The 17,576-nt window shown below is 38.7% G+C and overlaps 1 protein-coding gene across 3 annotated transcripts in view; it reads right to left on the bottom strand.

The window, feature by feature from the left end:
• SOS1 (SOS Ras/Rac guanine nucleotide exchange factor 1) overlaps positions 1-17,576 on the bottom strand; it is a 131,669-nt gene that overhangs the window by 106,043 nt on the left and 8,050 nt on the right. The gene's annotated exons all lie outside the window — the stretch shown is intronic.

The following is a 17,576-nucleotide window of genomic DNA, read 5'->3' as shown; positions in this document are numbered from 1 at the left end:
ATACACACACAAGCTAACCACAGAAAAATCTTTACTTGTAAATTGTTTGCCCCTAGGTAGGTTGTAAGAACAGTAGAGCAGATGAATGAGATGAAAGATTTTCACTGTATAGTCTTTGGAGCTTTAAATTTTGTGACTGTGTTCTAAAAGTTTTATAAAGTGTTGTTTTTTAATTTAAAAAATGAAATAGGATACGTTTCATATTTGTTATATTCAACACTAAAAAATATATTAACTGTCAAAAATGTAAATACGAAGAACATTTTAAAAAATTACCAAAGACTGAAATGAGTTTATAAATTAATTGTATTTTCAAGAATTTGCTACTAGAGATTACTAAATTTTGATGAGTTTAATAGCAAACATGTAAGTGTACGATGTAAAGTAGCAACAAAATTAAGAACACTTTACTATACAATATAAAATATAAAACAAGAATGTTATGTAAATTTGTTATTAATTGTTGAAATGCTTGTGTGTGTTAGTCGTTCAGGCCCATCCAACTCTTTGTGACCCCATGGACTGTAGCCCACCAGGCTCCTCTGTCCGTGGAATTCTCCAGGCAAGAATACTAATCGTGCTTCTGCTCAGTCTCTAAGCTGTGTTCGACTCTTTGCAATCCCAGTGATTGTAGTCCTGCCAGGCTCCCTCTGTCCACGGAATGCTCCAGGCAAGAATATTGGACTGGGTTGCTATTTCCTTCTCCAAGGCATCTTCCCGATCCAGGGATCAAACCCTGGTCCCCCACATTGCAGACAGATTCTTTACCATCTGAGCCACCAGTTGAAATGTTAAGGTAGAAAAGACTTTTTAATGGAAGTTACCTTTTCAAACGTATTTCAAACTTATAAACTCACTGCTATTCCTATAGATTATTTGTTTGATGCTAGAGATTATTTGTTTGATGCTGAGGACACATTTTCCGACAAATAAATGGACACTGGGGCGTCCCTGGTGGTCTAGTGGTTAAGAGTCCGCCTGCTAGTGGAAGGGACATGGGTTCAGAAGATCCCACATGCTGTGAGGTAACTAAGCCCACATGCCACAACTACGAGTCAACACTCCAGAGCCCACAAGCTGCAACTACCGAGCCCACACGCGACAACTGCAACAGCCTGTGCTCCGCAAGAGAAGTCACCGCAGTGAGAAGCCAGAGCCCCGCAACTAGAGAAGCACCACTCACTGCAAACAGAGAAAGTCTGCGTGCAGCGAAGACCCACGGCAGCCAAAAATAAATAAATAAATAAAAAATTAAATCTTAAGAATCTCAGAAAAGTCTACTTAAATTATAAAATCTAAGTTCTAAAGTAGAACTTTGAATTCTAGAAGATGAGAACAGGAAATTCTGTGGTTTTTGAAGGAAGAAAGAAAGGAAAGCAGGAGAAAGGAGGAAGGAATAAGAGCATATTACTTCCCTTTCTCTATAAGTGACCTCAGTCAAAATTTTCAACTATGAAAATGTCGTATCAGGGTCTCACCTTCCTCTCTCTATTCCTTGTTATGCAGTCCCACATACCCCAATGCAACACCTTCCCACAAAGCCTTGCCCCCCTCCAAAATACACTACATGTACTTAACCCACTGTCCCAGCTACCACCCACTAAGACTCTCAATCTCTCATGAACAGGTGTTGATTTCAGCTTACAAACAGTGAGAAAAGCACTCTAAATAAACTAAATAACATGTAGCTTAAATCTTCCTGAGGTACAGCTGACCATATGACAACTTGAGGATTAATCCACGTGTAATGTAAGAGCTGGCTTTCCATATCCCCAGTTCCTCTGTATCCGAAGACTCAACTAACCAGCAACAATACTGCACTGTAGTATTTACTACTGAAAAGTATTCATGTATGAGTGGACCCATGCAGTTCAAACCCATGTTATTCAAGGGTCAGCTGCATTTGTGATTTTTCTAATAGTATACTTGCTAATTTAAATGAAAGTACAATTCTCAGAATTTCAGAGACTACAACTTTAAAAAATGTAAATATTTAAGAAATACTGAAGTAGCCTTTATCTATTTTAGGAGTACTTCTTACCCTAGCCTTATCTCCCCAAAGTTCTGTTATATATGTGTATATATTTAGAACATAGTTAATTCAACCATTTATCCAATGATTTAAAAGATTTACACATTTGTGTCACATTATTTTTTTGAAGAGACTATGTTCTTTAAATGATATCTATTTTTGGAATTGTTTTATCATTTACTGTATTATGGGCTTCCTAGGTGGCACAATGGTAAGAATATGCCTGCCAATGTAGGAGATGCAGGTTCAATCTCTGGTTGGAAAGATCCTCTGAAGAAGAAATGGCAATCCACTACAGTATTCTTGCCTGGAATATTCCATGAATAGAGGAGCCTGGTGGCCTACACTCCATGGGGTCACAAAGAGACACAAATGAGCACGCACACACAATCACTGTATTATAAGTACTTGGATGGAAAATCTAAGTTATCATTTTACTACCCTATGAAGTCAATTGCAAGATTTTGCATATAGAAGCTCCTCTGGGATTAACTCTAGTAACTGGGCTCTCTAGGAACAGAGTAACAAGAGGTTTGAAATTACCTTTGACTTCTTAAATCAACTGAAGTGAAGTGACAGTCACTCAGTTGTGTCCGACTTTTTGCAACCCCATGGAACTCTTCAGGACAGAATACTGGAGTGGGTAGCCTTTCCCTTCTCCAGGGGATCTTCCCAACCCATAGATCGAACCCAGGTCTCCCACACTGCAGGCAGATTCTTTACCAGCTGAGCTACAAAAACTACTTTTTATTTAAGAATTTTAAAAACCAAATATTAGAACACAATTTAAAACAAGTACAAATTATCTGTATTATCAAGTCAAGTGGAACTTAGGAAGCATTACTACAAACAAAGCTAATGGAGGTGATGGAATTCCAGCTGAGCTATTTAAAAATCCTAAAAAATGATGCTGTTAAAGTGCTGCACTCAGTATGTCAGCAAATTGGGAAAACTCAGCAGTGGCACAGGACTGGAAAAGGTCCATTTTCATTTCAATTGTAAAGTGGACAAGACCAAAGAATGTTCAAACTACTGTACAACCGCTTACTTCACATGCTAGCAAGGGTATGCTCAAAATCCTTCAAGCTAAGCTTCAACAGTATGTGAACCAAGAACTTCCAGATATATAAACTGGGTTTAGAAAAGGCAGACACACCAGAGATCAAATTGCCAACAATTGATCATAATTGATCAATTGTTGGATCATAAAGAAAGCAGGGGAATTCCAGAAAAACATCTACTTCTGCTTCATTGACTATGCTAAAGCCTTTGACTGTGTGGATTACAACAAACTGGAAAATTCTTAAAGAGATGGGAATACCAGACCATCTTAACCATCTCCTGAGAAACCTGTATGCTGGTCAAGAAGCAACACTTAGAACCTTACATGGAACAACTGACTGGTTCAAAATTGGGAAATGAGTATGACATGGCTGTATACTGTCCCCCCCGCTTATTTAACTTATATGCAGCGTGTATCATGCAAAATGCTGTGTTGGATGAATCACAAGCTGAAATGAAGACTGCCAAGGAGAAACATCAACAACCTCAGATATGCAGATAATACCACTCTAATGGCAGAAAGTGAAAAGGAACTAAAGAGCCTCAGGATGAGGGTTAAAGAGGACAGTGAAAAAGATGGCTTAAAACTCAACATTCAAAAAACTAAGATCATGGCAACTGGTCCCATCACTTCCTTGCTATTAGAAGAGGAAAAAGTGGAAACAGTGACAGATTTTACTTTCTTGAGCTCTAAAACCACTGCTGACAGTGACTGCAGTCATTAAACTAAAAGACGCTTGCTCCCTGGAAGGAAACTATAACAAACCTAGGCAACATATTAAAAAGCAAAGACATCACTTTGCCGACAAAGGTCCATACAGTCAAAGCTATGGTTTTTCCAGTAGTCATATACATTTATAAGAGTTGGACCATAAAGAAGGCTGAGCAGCAAAGAACTAATGCTTTTGAACTATGGTGCTGGAGAAGACTTGAGAGTCCCCTGGACTGTAAGGAGATCAAACCAGTCAATCTTAAAGGAAATCAATCCTGAATATTCATTGGGAGGACTGATGCTGAAGTTGAAGCTCCAATACTTTGGTTACCTGATGGAGAGGGCCAACTCACTGGAAAAGATGCTGATGCTGGGAAAGATTGAAGGCAAAAGGAGAAGAGGGCAACAGAGGATGGGATGGTTAGATTATAGTAAAGGACAGGGAAGCCTCGCATGCTGCAGTCCATGGGGTCGCAAAGAATCAAACATGACTTTAGCAAATGAACAACAACAAAACAAATTATTTTTTGTAGAAAGAAGAAAACTTGATTTTACATAGCACAATGGACAAATCTCAGGATATAAATCTGAATCTTACTGTATTACTGCTATGTCACACTGGCAATTTTCACAAATTGTTACAAGAGTGCACCAGTACAGACCCAAGCTATACAGACTGAGAGAGGTTTTGTTGTTATTTGCTTGGTTGTTTTTTAGCTCCTGAAGCTCAAGGAAATCTCTGTCAAAACACTGTGGAAACACAAGTTAAGTCAAAGAGACTTCAGTGATTATACACACCAAGGAATACTTTGTTTGAAAAAAACAACAGCTTTGGAAAGTCATTCAACAAACATACTAATATAGCCTTCAACAATCAAAAACAAAACCAAATAAAAACAAACAACAAAACAGCAAGCCCTGGGAAAAGGGAAGAATCTACTTTCAACAGTTACATTATACTATTCAAATGCCCAGTTTAAGAAAAAAAAATCACATAGCATACAAAACAAAAACAAACCAAGACAGAATTGCACATTGAAAGAAACAAAATTAACTGAAAGAAACTGGCTAAAGAAGCCCAGCCATCAGACTAACTAGATAAAAACTTTAAAACTGATTTGAATATGCTCAAAATGCTTTTTACAAAAAGTAAACAGGGCCTAAGGGACCTGCAGGATAACAAGCAGACCAAAACATGCATTGTGGGAATCTCAGAAGGGGAAGAGAGAAAGGGACAGAAAGAACATGTAAAGAAATAATGGCTGAAAATACCCCAAAATCGATGAAATACATTAATCTACAAATTCAAAAAGTTCGATAAAATCTACATAGGATAAATTCCAGGATACTTGCACCAAGGCACATTATACACCACTGTCTAAAAACAAAAACAAAACCATAAAAGCAGCAGGAGAAGCAACTCTTTTCATACTGCTCAGTTCAGTCTCTCAGTCGTGTCCCACTCTTTGCAACCCCATGGAGGGAGCACACAGGCTTCCTTGTCTATCACCAACTCCTGGAGCCTACTCAAACTCATGTCCATCAAGTCTGTGAGGCCATCCAATGATCTCATCCTCTGTCGCCCCCTTCTCCTCCTGCCTTCAATCTTTACCAGCATCAGGGTCTTTTCCAATGAGTCAGTTCTTCACATCAGGTGGCCAAAGTACTGGAGTTTCAGCTCCAGCATCAGTCCTTCCAATGAATAGTCAGGGTTGATTTCCTTTAGGATGGACTGGTTGGATCTCCTTGCAGTCAAAGGGACCCTAAAGAGCCTTGCCCAACAGCACAGTTCAAAAGCATCAATTCTTCGGTGCTCAGCTTTCTTTAAAGTCCAACTCTCACATCCATACATGACTACTGGAAAAACCGTAGCTTTGACTAGATGGACCTTTGTTGGTAAAGTAATGTCTCTGGTTTTTAATAAGCTGTCTAGGTTGGTCATAGCTTTTCTTCCAAGGAGCAAGCATCTTTTAATTTCATGGCTGCAGTCACCATCTGCAATGATTTTGGAGACCAGAAAAATAAAGTCTGTCATTGTTTCCATTGTTTCCCCATCTATTTCCTATGAAGTGATAGGACTGGATGCCATGATCTTAATTTTCTGAATGTTGAGTTTTAAGCCAACTTTTTCACTCTCCTCTTTCACTTTCATCAAGAGACTCTTTAGTTCTTCTTCACTTTCTGCCATAAGGGTGGTGTCATCTGCATATCTGAGATTATTGATATTTCTCCTGGCAATCTTGATTCCAGCTCGTGCTTCATCCAGCCCACCATTTCACATGATGTACTCTATATAGAAATTAAATAAGCAGGATGAGAATATGCAGCCTTGATGTACTCCATGGAACCAGTCTGTTTTTCCATGTCCAGTTCTAACTGTTGCTTCCTGACCTGCATACAGATTTCTCAGAGGCAGGTCAGGTGGTCTGGTATTCCCATCTCTTTAAGAATTCACCACAGTTTGTTGTGATCCACACAAAGGCTTTGGCATAGTCAATAAAGCAAAAGTAGATGTTTTTCTGGAACTCTCTTGCTTTTTCGATGATCTAGTGGATGTTGGCAATTTGATCTCTGGTTCCTTTGCCTTTTCTAAATCCAGCTTGAACATCTGGAAGTTTATGGTTCATGTACTGTTGAAGCCTGGCTTGGAGAACTTTGATCATTACTTTGCTATCGTGTGAGATGAGTGCAACTGTGCAGTAGTTTGAAGCCCACCAGGGCTTCCCTGGTGGCTCAGAGGGTAACGCATCTGCCTGCAATGTGGGAGACCTGGGTTCAATCCCTGGGTTGGGAAGATCCCCTGGAGAGGGAAATGGCAACCCACTCCAGTACTCTTGCCTGGAGAATCCCATGGACAGAGAAGCCTGGTAGTCTACAGTCCAAGGGGTTGCAAAGAGTCAGACACGACTGAGCGACTTCACTCGCTTGTGAACATTCTTTGGCATTGCCTTTCTTTGGGACTGGAATGAAAACTCATCTTTTCCAGTCCTATGGCTGCTGGTGAGTTTTCCAAATTTGCTGGCATGTTGAATGCAGGACTTCCACAGCATCATCTTTTAAGATTGGAAATAGTTCAACTGTTCAAGAGTCCTTAATAAGGTCAGCAACTTATTTCTTACTAGAAACCATGGATGCCCAAATACAGTAGGATGCACATTTAACTGTTGAAAGAAAAAAATTGTCAACCAAGAATTTTGCATCCGACAAAACTGTTCTTCAAAATTAGGTATAATTTAGGATGTTGTCAGATAAACAAAAGTTGAGGGAGTTCAATATCATAAGACCTGCCCTACAAGAAATGCTAAAGATAGTCCTTCGAGTTGAAATGAAAGGACACTAAACAGCAACTCAAAGTCATATGATGAAATAAAGGTCTCTGCTGCTGCTGCTAAGTCACTTCAGTAGTGTCCGACTCTGTGTGACCCCTAGTATAGGTGAATACACCAGCAAATATAAAAACAGGTACTACTATATATATATTTGGCTTCTAACTCCATTTTGTATTTCCTATAGAATTTCAAAGACAAATGCATAAAAAATAATTACAAACCCATGATACTGGATACACAATGTATAAAGATATAATTTGTGAAAACAACAATATAAGGGGGTAAGACTGAGCTGCATAGGAGCAGAGCTTTTATATGCTATTGAAGTTAAGTCCATATCAGTGCAAACTAAATTGCTATAAATTTAGGAAGTTAAATGTAATTCACAAGGATTACCACAAAGAAAATTCCTAAAAAAATACACACAAAAGGAAATCAAAATGGTTCACTATAATAAAATGGGGGTGGGAGAGAAGAAGAAACCAGTAAAATGAGCAACAAAAAAGGTATAAAGTTTCACAACAACACAGAAGCAAAATGATGGCAGAGGTCCTTCCTTATCAGTCACTTTTGTTGTTGTTCAGTTGCTAAGTCGTGTCTGACTCAGAGACCCCATTATAGCCTGCCAGGCTCTTCTCACTACTTTAAATTTAATTGGGTTAAACTTTCCAATCAAAGCCAGAGACTGGCAGGACTGATTTAAAAACATGATTAAAGTATATGCTGACTATAGTGACTCAATTTATACACAAAACTATAGTTTCAAAATGAAAAGATGAAAAAAAGATATTCCATGAATACAGAAAGTAAGAGTGTTAGTGTGGCTATTCTGATACCAGAAAAAAAAGGCATTAGGTCAAAAACTGTTACAAGAGACAAAGATGGACACTGTATGTTGAAAAAAGGGTCAATTCATCAAGAAGATAAAACAATTACAAAGCATATGTTAACATATACACACTACTATATATAAAATAGATAACTAACAAGAACCTACTGTATAGCACTCAGAACTATACTCAATAACTTGTAATAACCTATAAGGGAAAAGAATCTGAAAAAGAACATGTATGCGTGTAAGCTTTTTCACTCTCCTCCTTCACTCTCATCAAGAGGCTCTTAATTCCACTTCACTTTCTGCCATTAGAGTGGTATCATCAGCATATCTGAGGTTGCTGATATTTCTCCTGGCAATCTTGATTCCCGCTTGTGATTCATCCAGTCCATCATTTTGCATGATGTACTCTGCACAGAAGTTAAACAAACAGGGTGATAATACACAGGCATGTCATATTCCTTTTCCAATTTTGAACCAGTCCGTTGTTCCATGTAAGGTTCTAAGTGTTGCTTCTTGACCAGCATACAGGTTTCTCAGGAGACAGGCAAGGTGGTCCAGTATTACTCTCTAAGAATCTTCCACAGTTTATTGTGATCCATACAGTCAAAGGCTTTAGCACAGTCAACGAAGCAGATGTTTCTCTGGAAATCTTTAGCTTTCTCTATGAGCCAATGAATGTTGGCAATTTGAACTCTGGTTCCTCTGCCTTTTCTAAACCCAGCTTGTACATCTGGAAGCTCTCGGTTACTGTACTGCTAAAGCCTAGCTTGAAGGAGTTTGAGCATACCCTTGCTAGCATGTGAAGTGAGTGCAACTGTACAGTACTTTGAACATTCTTTGGCATTGCCCTTCTTTGGCATTGGAATGAAAACTGATCCCATGGACTATAGTCTGCCAGGCTCCTCTGTCCATGGAATTCTCCATGCAAGAATACCAGAGTGGGTTGCTATCCCCCTCTCCATGGGATCTTCCTGACCCAGGGATCAAACCTGGGTCTCCTGCATTGTAGGCAGATTCTTTACTGTCTGAGCCACCAGGGAAGCCATATGTACACACACAGAGTAAAACTATTTTTATTTGCAGATGACAATTCTATATATAGAAAAATTACAAAGAATCCACAAGATACCAGAGCTAGTAAATTAATTCACCAAAGTTGCAGAAGAAAACCAACACACAAAAAGCAGTTGGGTTTCAAGATAAACTGAACTTCATTAAAGTTTAAAGCTTTTGTGCAAAGGACATTAACAAGAAACTGAAAAGTAGATTTTTGGTTGTATTTGAATGAAAGAAAATATTTACAAGTCATATAGCCAATAAGGAGCTAACATCAAGAATATTACAATGATGCCCTAAAATTTAACAACAAAAACTCAAACCACATAGGTTTTAAAAATGGCAATGGATCTGAACAGACATTTGCCAAAGAAAATATACAAGTGGCCAACAAGCACATGAAAAGATGGCCAATATTATTAGTCATTAGGGAAATACAAGACATAATACAAAGAGGTATCATTTCACATAAACTAGGATAGTAATTAAAAAAAAAACAAAAAAACAGAAAATAACAATGCAAGAGAGGATAGGGAAAAATTGGAACCTTTGTGCACTGCTAGTAGGAATGTAAAAACGGTGTGATTGCTGTGGAAAGCAGTATGATAATTCCTCAAAAAGTTAAACACAGTTAAACATATAAACCAACTGTTAAACATATAAATGTTAAATAAGTTAAACATATAAACCAAATGACCCAGCGATTCCCCTTCTAGGTGTACACCCAAAAGAATTGAAAACAGGAACTCAAACAAATACTTGTATACCAATGTTCACTGCAGCATTCCTTACAGTAGCCAAAAGACAGAAACAATTCAGGTGTCCATCAACAGATGAATGAATAAACTAAATGTGGTATATACACAAAATGGAGTATATTCAGCCTTAAAAAGGAATTAAATTCTGATACATGCTACACCATGGATGAATCTTAAAGATATTTTGTTAACTAAAATAAATCAGACACAAAAGGACAAATATTATATGACTCAACTTACATTAAATACCTCAAACAGCTAAATTCATAAAGACAGAAAGTAGATTAGAGGTTATGGGGGCTGAGGGAGGAGGAAGTTAGGAGTTATTGCTTAATACGTACAGAGTTTCTGTTTGAGGTGATGAAAAGTTTTGGAAATAGACAGTGGTGACAGTTGCACAATCTTGTGAGCATAGCTACTGGCACTGAATTGTACACTTCAGTTCAGTTCCGTCCCTCAGTTGTGTCCGACTATTTGCGACCCCATGAATCGCAGCATACCAGGCCTCCCTGTCCATTACCAACTCCCGGAGTTCACTCAGACTCACGTTCATCAAGTCAGCGATGACATCCAGCCATCTCATCCTCTGTCATCCCCTTCTCCTCCTGCCCCCAATCCCTCCCAGCATCAGAGTCTTCTCCAATGAGTCAATTCTTCGCATGAGGTGGCCAAAGTACTGGAGTTTCAGCTTTAGCATCATTCCTTCCAAAAGAACACCCAGGACTGATCTCCTCTAGAATGGACTGGTTGGATCTCCTTGCAGTCTAGACTACTTAGAAATGGTTAAAATGGCTGATTTTGTGTTTTATATATATATATATATGGATATATGTAAAATATATTCTACCACAGTAAGAAAAAGTTATTAATTATATGTAAAGAAATCAGAATCCTATCAGTCCTTAAAACAACTGTGAATGCAATTAGCAGTAAGTGCATTCCATTACAAACTACTGAGCCATACATAGAAATCAACTCACTTGCAAATGTTTAGATTGTAATAAAATAGAAGATGGGACTTGTCTATATAAAAAGGAAAAAATTTTGTTTCAGGAATTATAAAAGAATAACTAGAATTTAAGTCAGCTTATTACAAAAAGTCTCTTTTAATTTAAAACTTTTATTTTTTAATTCTAAGACTTGTTTTATTTTTAAAATTTTAAAATTTAAAATTTATATTTTTATTTTTAACCCTGAATCAAACTTTCTATAAAGTACAATCAGAGTGCTTTAATACAGATGGGAAGATAACAGATTTTTTTTTATCACCAGATATAAGTTTCATAAAAGCAACAATTGAGGTTTTAGTTTTCATTTGTCCAGAATGTCTGTCATATAATACTCAATAAATCTGGTGAATAAAACCAAACTAGTCAAAATCAGCTTCCCTCATAGTTCAGTCAGTAAAGAATCTGCCTGTAACGCAGGAGACCCGGGTTAGATTCCTGGGTCTGGAAGATCCCCTGGAGAAGGAAATGGAAATCCACTCCAGTATTCTTGCCTGGAAAATCCCATGGACAGAGGAACCTGGCGGGCTACAGTCCATGGGGTGGCAAGAGTCAGATATGACTTAGTGTCTAAACTACCACCACCAGTCAAAATCAGTAGGAAAGCAGCATTAAGGAAACTCTTTTCAAAATCATCTTCCCATTATAAATTTAAAATATCTACCGTAAAAATAACATCTGAGTAATTCAGGGTCCATAAAACTAAAACTTTAAATTCCTTCTTTGCTCTGGTATATGCCTCCATCCCCAACTCCAACAGGTAATTTCCAGAACCTGACTTTATGTGTAACTTCTTTTACTGATTTGTGCTTGTCTACCTGAAGCAGCCCAGCCTAGAAAGGAAAGTCCACAAACACTCATCTTCATAACTGGATGGTTGGCCTATTCAAGGTACTCCTGAAGTGCTTGAGGTACTCCTGATTCACTAGGTCATACTGTAGGTATCATTTGCATGTTTTCTTTCATCTTTATTGCTTTGTTTGTCATTTGGTACATTAAGGTTGAATACGAAATCAACTTGAATAGGAAATGCAAACTTTATTTGATAACTACTAAAGCAAACCATGGGTTTCCCCGGTGGCTCCGCGGTAAGAATTTGCCTGCCAATGCAGAAGATGTGGGTTTGATCCCTGGGTCAGGAAGATCCCTTGGAGGAGGAAATGGCAACAGAGACCAGTATTCTCACCTGGGAAATCCCATGGATAGAGAAGCATGGTGGGCTACTGTCCACAGAGTCGCAAAAGAATCAGATACAACTTAGCAACTAAACAACAACAAAGCAAACTGTGTACTACTAATGACAATCAAGTTCCGACTTTCGGAACTCATCCTAAGGTATCTTTAAAAAAAAGAAAAAGCATAAGGAGCTTGGGGGAACAAATTACCACTTTAAGTGGGGGGAATATTGTAATTCGATTGTCCTGAATCAGGCAATTTATAGCCACAGAGATGACCATGGCTGGCTATGAGATTCAGCCTCTCAGATCTCTGACTCTAGGGAAAAATAACTGACTCTGGGCCCCAGCTGCTGCACTCTGAAATCCATCACTTTGCACAGAGGCCGTGCTTCTCACTGGCTGCTCCCAGTAAAGAGCACCACAGGCATACACTAAGATGGCCCTGATCTTGGAAGATGAGAAATTTCTGTGATAGACAACTTCTGCTCAAGAACTTCTGAGGTCCTGGTTAAATTTCCTTAGAACTACGACTTTCACCCAAAGTTCCTTCCTTCCTTACCTTTCTCCTTCACTTGGAGTCAGACTTGCATCAGTCTGATGATTCTCCTTGCCTCCTTCCTCATTTTCTCTCACAAGCACTTCTAATAAACTCTTTGCATGCTTAATCCCATCCTGGCATCTGCTTCTTCCTTGAAGCATTGCATTTTTTTTTTAATTTAGCCATTTAAAAAATTATTTCTAAAGCATCATGTTTGCTTCCCTATTTGCTAAAATAGGATACACCAAACATGACAATTCCAATGCCTTTGTCTGCTAAAAATCTCAACTAAGACATACCTAACTCATCAGTAAGTATATTCTTAAAGGGACAAGATCAGAGCTACATACAATTCAACATGTGTACTGAGCACCTGCTATACATGAGAAACATGCTAAGCATTAGAAGGAATACAAAGGTGATGAGGTTCCTATCTTGCTCCCAAACAACTCCCAATATAGAGGAGGAGAAGCCACATATACAAACTTTAAAGGGCAGATTTTCATTAAGTACTAAAATTGACACATAAAGTACTAAAGAAATTAATGGTGGTAGTTTAGTCACTAAGTCATGTCCGACTCTTGTGACCCCATGGACTATAGCTTTCCAGGCTCCTCTGTCCACGGGATTCTCCAGGCAAGAATACTGGAGTGGGTTGCCATTTTCTTCTCCAGTCTACTAAAGACATTAATAGATCCATTCTACTTAGGGGATGGAATTGTAGTAGAAAGCCTATGTAGAGGAGACAGCATTTGAAACATACACGGAAAGACAGAATCTTCAGGTTGTACCTGCCTATAATTAATAAGGACAGTCCAATAAAGATGCCTTCCATGCTTACATACTTGGCTACCCTCAATGTTTAAACTCCTCCCACCACAATTTTCTCACTCCGTGCTACTCCCAGAATACTGATGGTTTCTTAGTTTCCCTCCAAAGTATTCCCAGTATTCCCCCTTTCATCACTATTGCCACTAAGACTCCTAAGCCAGAATCCTGGGAATCAACTTTGAATCTTCTCTCGCTACCCCATCATTCAACCACCAATCTACTTCTAAAGCTAAAATCTGTCCACTCTTCTTTACCCCACAGCTACTGCTCTAGTCAAGAACACCACGATCCCTTCCATGAATTGTGGCAAAAGTCCCCTAACCTGCCTTCTTGCCTACAGTTCTACAGTCATTTAATCCATGCTCCACAGAGCAGAGATCCTTTAAAATTCATATCTAATTATTAATACCTGGTTTAAAAGTCTTCAATAGGTCCTCACTGCTCACAAGATAAAATCCAATATTTTCATTCACAAGAGCTGACTCCACACTTCAGACTGAATAGACTCCATCTACTCAGAATTCCTAATTTGCTGAGCTCCTCTTGGATTCCAGTGGCTCTGTGCAACACCAACCCTTGGAAGACACATCCTCCTTATCCTCACCTGGTCAACTCTCACTTCCACTAAAATGTTACTTCCTTCACTCCCAAACATAAGGATACTAGAATAGTCTCCTAGCTTCCTATTGCCATCCCAAGATCATTTCTTCTCAGCCTTTTCCTTCATGATCTATGCCATCTTTCCATTAACTATTACCTTTAAGATGGGGATCAGATCAGAGATCAGATCAGTTGCTCAATCGTGTCCAATTCTTTGTGACCCCATGAATCACAGCACGCCAGGCCTCCCTGTCCATTACCAACTCCCGGAGTTCACTCAGACTCACGTCCATCGAGTCAGTGATGCCATCCAGCCATCTCATCCTCTGTCGTCCCCTTCTCCTCTTGCTCCCAATCCCTCCCAGCATCAGAGTCGTTTCCAATGAGTCAGTTCTTTGCATGAGGTGGCCAAAGTACTGGAGTTTCAGCTTTAGCATCATTCCCTCCAAAGAAATCCCAGGGCTGATCTCCTTCAGAATGGACTGGTTGGATCTCCTTGCAGTCCAAGGGACTCTCAACACTCTTCTCCAACACCACAGTTCAAAAGCATCAATTCTATGCGCTCAGCCTTCTTCAAATCCAACTCTCACATCCATACATGACCACTGGAAAAACCATAGCCTTGACTAGACAGACCTTTGTTGGCAAAGTAATGTCTCTGCTTTTCAATATGCTATCTAGGTTGGTCATAACTTTCCTTCCAAGGAGTAAGCATCTTTTAATTTCATGGTTGCAGTCACCATCTGCAGTGATTTTGGAGCCCAAAAAAATAAAGTCTGTTTCCACTCCTTCCCCATCTATTTCCCATGAAGTGATGGGACCAGATGCCATGATCTTCGTTTTCTGAATGTTGAGCTTTAAGCCAACTTTTTCACTCTCCACTTTCACTTTCATCAAGAGGCTTTTGAGTTCCTCCTCACTTTCTGCCATAAGGGTGGTGTCATCTGCATATCTGAGGTTATTGATATTTCTCCTGGCAATCTTGATTCCAGCTTGTGTTTCTTTCAGTCCAGCATTTCTCATGATGTACTCTGCATATAAGTTAAATAACAGGGTGACAATATACAGCCTTGACGTACTCCTTTTCCTATTTGGAACCAGTGTGTTGTTCCATGTCCAGTTCTAACTGTTGCTTCCTGACCTGCATACAAATTTCTCAAGAGGCAGATCAGGTGGTCTGGTATTCCCATCTCTTGAAGAATTTTCCAGTTTATTGTGATCCACACAGTCAAAGGCTTTGGCATAGTCAATAAAGCAGAAATAGATGCTTTTCTGGAACTCTCTTGCTTTTTCCATGATCCAGCGGATGTTGGCAATTTGATCTCTGGTTCCTCTGCCTTTTCTAAAACCAGCTTGAACATCTGGAAGTTCACGGTTCACATATTGCTGAAGACTGGCTTGGAGAATTTTGAGCATTACTTTACTAGCGTGTGAGATGAGTGCAATTGTGCGGTAGTTTGAGCATTCTTTGGCATTGCCTTTCTTTGGGATTGGAATGAAAACTGACCTTTTCCAGTCCTGTGGCCACTGCTGAGTTTTCCAAATTTGCTGGCATATTGAGTGCAGCACTTTCACAGCATCATCTTTCAGGATTTGGAATAGCTCAACTGGAATTCTATCACCTCCACTAGCTTTGTTCGTAGAAGGCCCACTTGACTTCACTTTCCAGGATGTCTGGCTCTAGGTCAGTGATGGGGAAGGAAATGGCAACCCACTCCAGTATTCTTGCCTGGAGAATCCCATGGACAGAGGAGCCTGGCAGGCTACAGTCCTTGGGGTCGTAAGAGTCAGACACAACTTAGCGACTAAACCACCACCACCATTACCTTTAAAATCATTACTGTGTTATGCAGCAGGATAGTTTCGTCAAATGCATGCAAGTGTATGCAGAACCCCAGTATGTAAGTTTTGAGAGCTAAGTTTCTCAGTCTAACACAAAGGGTTTCAAAGCCTTCTTCATTTCGCCTCCTTCTCCCCTAAGGCAGTTATTCCCTAAAATCTAAGGTGCAGGACAAATTAGAACACCGTTTTTCTGTATCACGCTGCCTACCTACTCGAAGGAAGCAACACAGTACAGTGGGAAGAGTTGTGTTTGAAGCTAAACAGACTTAAGTTCAAATCTTGGTTCTATTACAAGATTTTGAGCCATTTGCCTCTCTGAGGATCCATTTCCTCACCCATAAAACTCAGCTGTAAAAATTACTACCTTGAAAAGTCAATAGGTGGAACAGAGATAAATATGTAAAGTACCAAGCATAGTGCCTAGAACACTAGCACAAAGCAGAAACTCAAAAAAAACAAAACAAAACAAAAAACCATCTGCTCCGGCTTATCCAAGAATGTAGGTTAACATTCAAAGTCGATCAATGTGATTTACCATAATATTTACAGAATAAAGGAGGAAAAGCTTATGATTATTTTAAAAGACATAGAAAAACAATTTGACAAAATTCAATATCCACTTATAACTTCAGAAAACCCCCAAACTCTCAGAAAACTAGAAGTGGAATGGGAAAACCTCAATCTGATAAAGAACATCAATGGAAACTAACAGCTAACATCCCCCTTAATGGTGAAATAAGACATACTTTTCCCTTAAGATGGTGACCACTTTCACTACTTGGATTCAACACTGTAATGGAAGTCCTAGTCAATAAAATAAGAAAAAGAAACAAAATATCAGACTGTCTCTATTTGCAGATGACATAATTACGTAGAAAATTCTATGGAGGGGCTTTCCTGGCGGTTCAGGGTTAAGACTCCATGTTTCCAATGCAGTGGTGTGGCTTGGATCCCTGGTCAGGGAACTAAGATCCCACATGCTCCAGGGAGTGGCCAAAAATAGATCAAAATTCTATGAAATCTGCAAAACAACTTTGAGCAAGGTCAAAGGATAAAGGATCAATACATAAAAATTAGCTACATGTTTGTTTAATTCAGATATATGATCTTTATTAAACAACTTTTTGAGTTTCATAATGCCTTTCTTTTTCATGCATTTTTAGCATACCAAAGGACTCACTGATGCTTATTTAAGGACTTCCAATTGATAACAATATAAAATTTCTGAAATTCCCTCTCTTTTCCCTTAGAAGTCTCTCCCTTTCATCTCCCATTTGGACTAAATTCTCTCTAGGCCTGAGCACACCTGTCACCCTGCAATTCCTCTCTATTGCTCTCCAAATTTTCACCTATTGCTATATACCCATTAACAAATAACTGGAAAGTAAAAAATTTTTAAACAATTTACAATAATATCAAAAAACAAAATATTTCAGATTAAATTTAACCAAAGACATGTAAGACTTCTACACTCAAAGCATTTCTGAGAGAAATTTAAGTCTAAATAATGGAGACATATACTACATTCATGAATCCAAAGACTTGCTATAGTTAAGATGCCAATTCTATCCTGTTATCTACAGATTAAATGAAATTACAATTAAAATCTCACCAAGATTTTTTGGTAGAAATTGACAGGATGGTTCAAAATTTATACTGAAATACAAAATCTAGAAACAATAAAATAATTATTTTAAAAGAAGGAGGGCTTGCACTACCTAACTTTAAGACTTACTATAAATCTACAGTAATCAATAGTGTGGTATTGGGGGAAAGATAAACAAGACATCAAT

The sequence above is a fragment of the Bos grunniens genome, chromosome 11 (assembly GCF_055505025.1).
Source record: "Bos grunniens cultivar Pamir isolate PY7600 chromosome 11, Bosgru_T2T1.0, whole genome shotgun sequence".
In the NCBI taxonomy this organism is placed as follows: Eukaryota; Metazoa; Chordata; class Mammalia; order Artiodactyla; family Bovidae; genus Bos; species Bos grunniens.
This window is presented reverse-complemented; position numbering and strand designations above follow the sequence as displayed.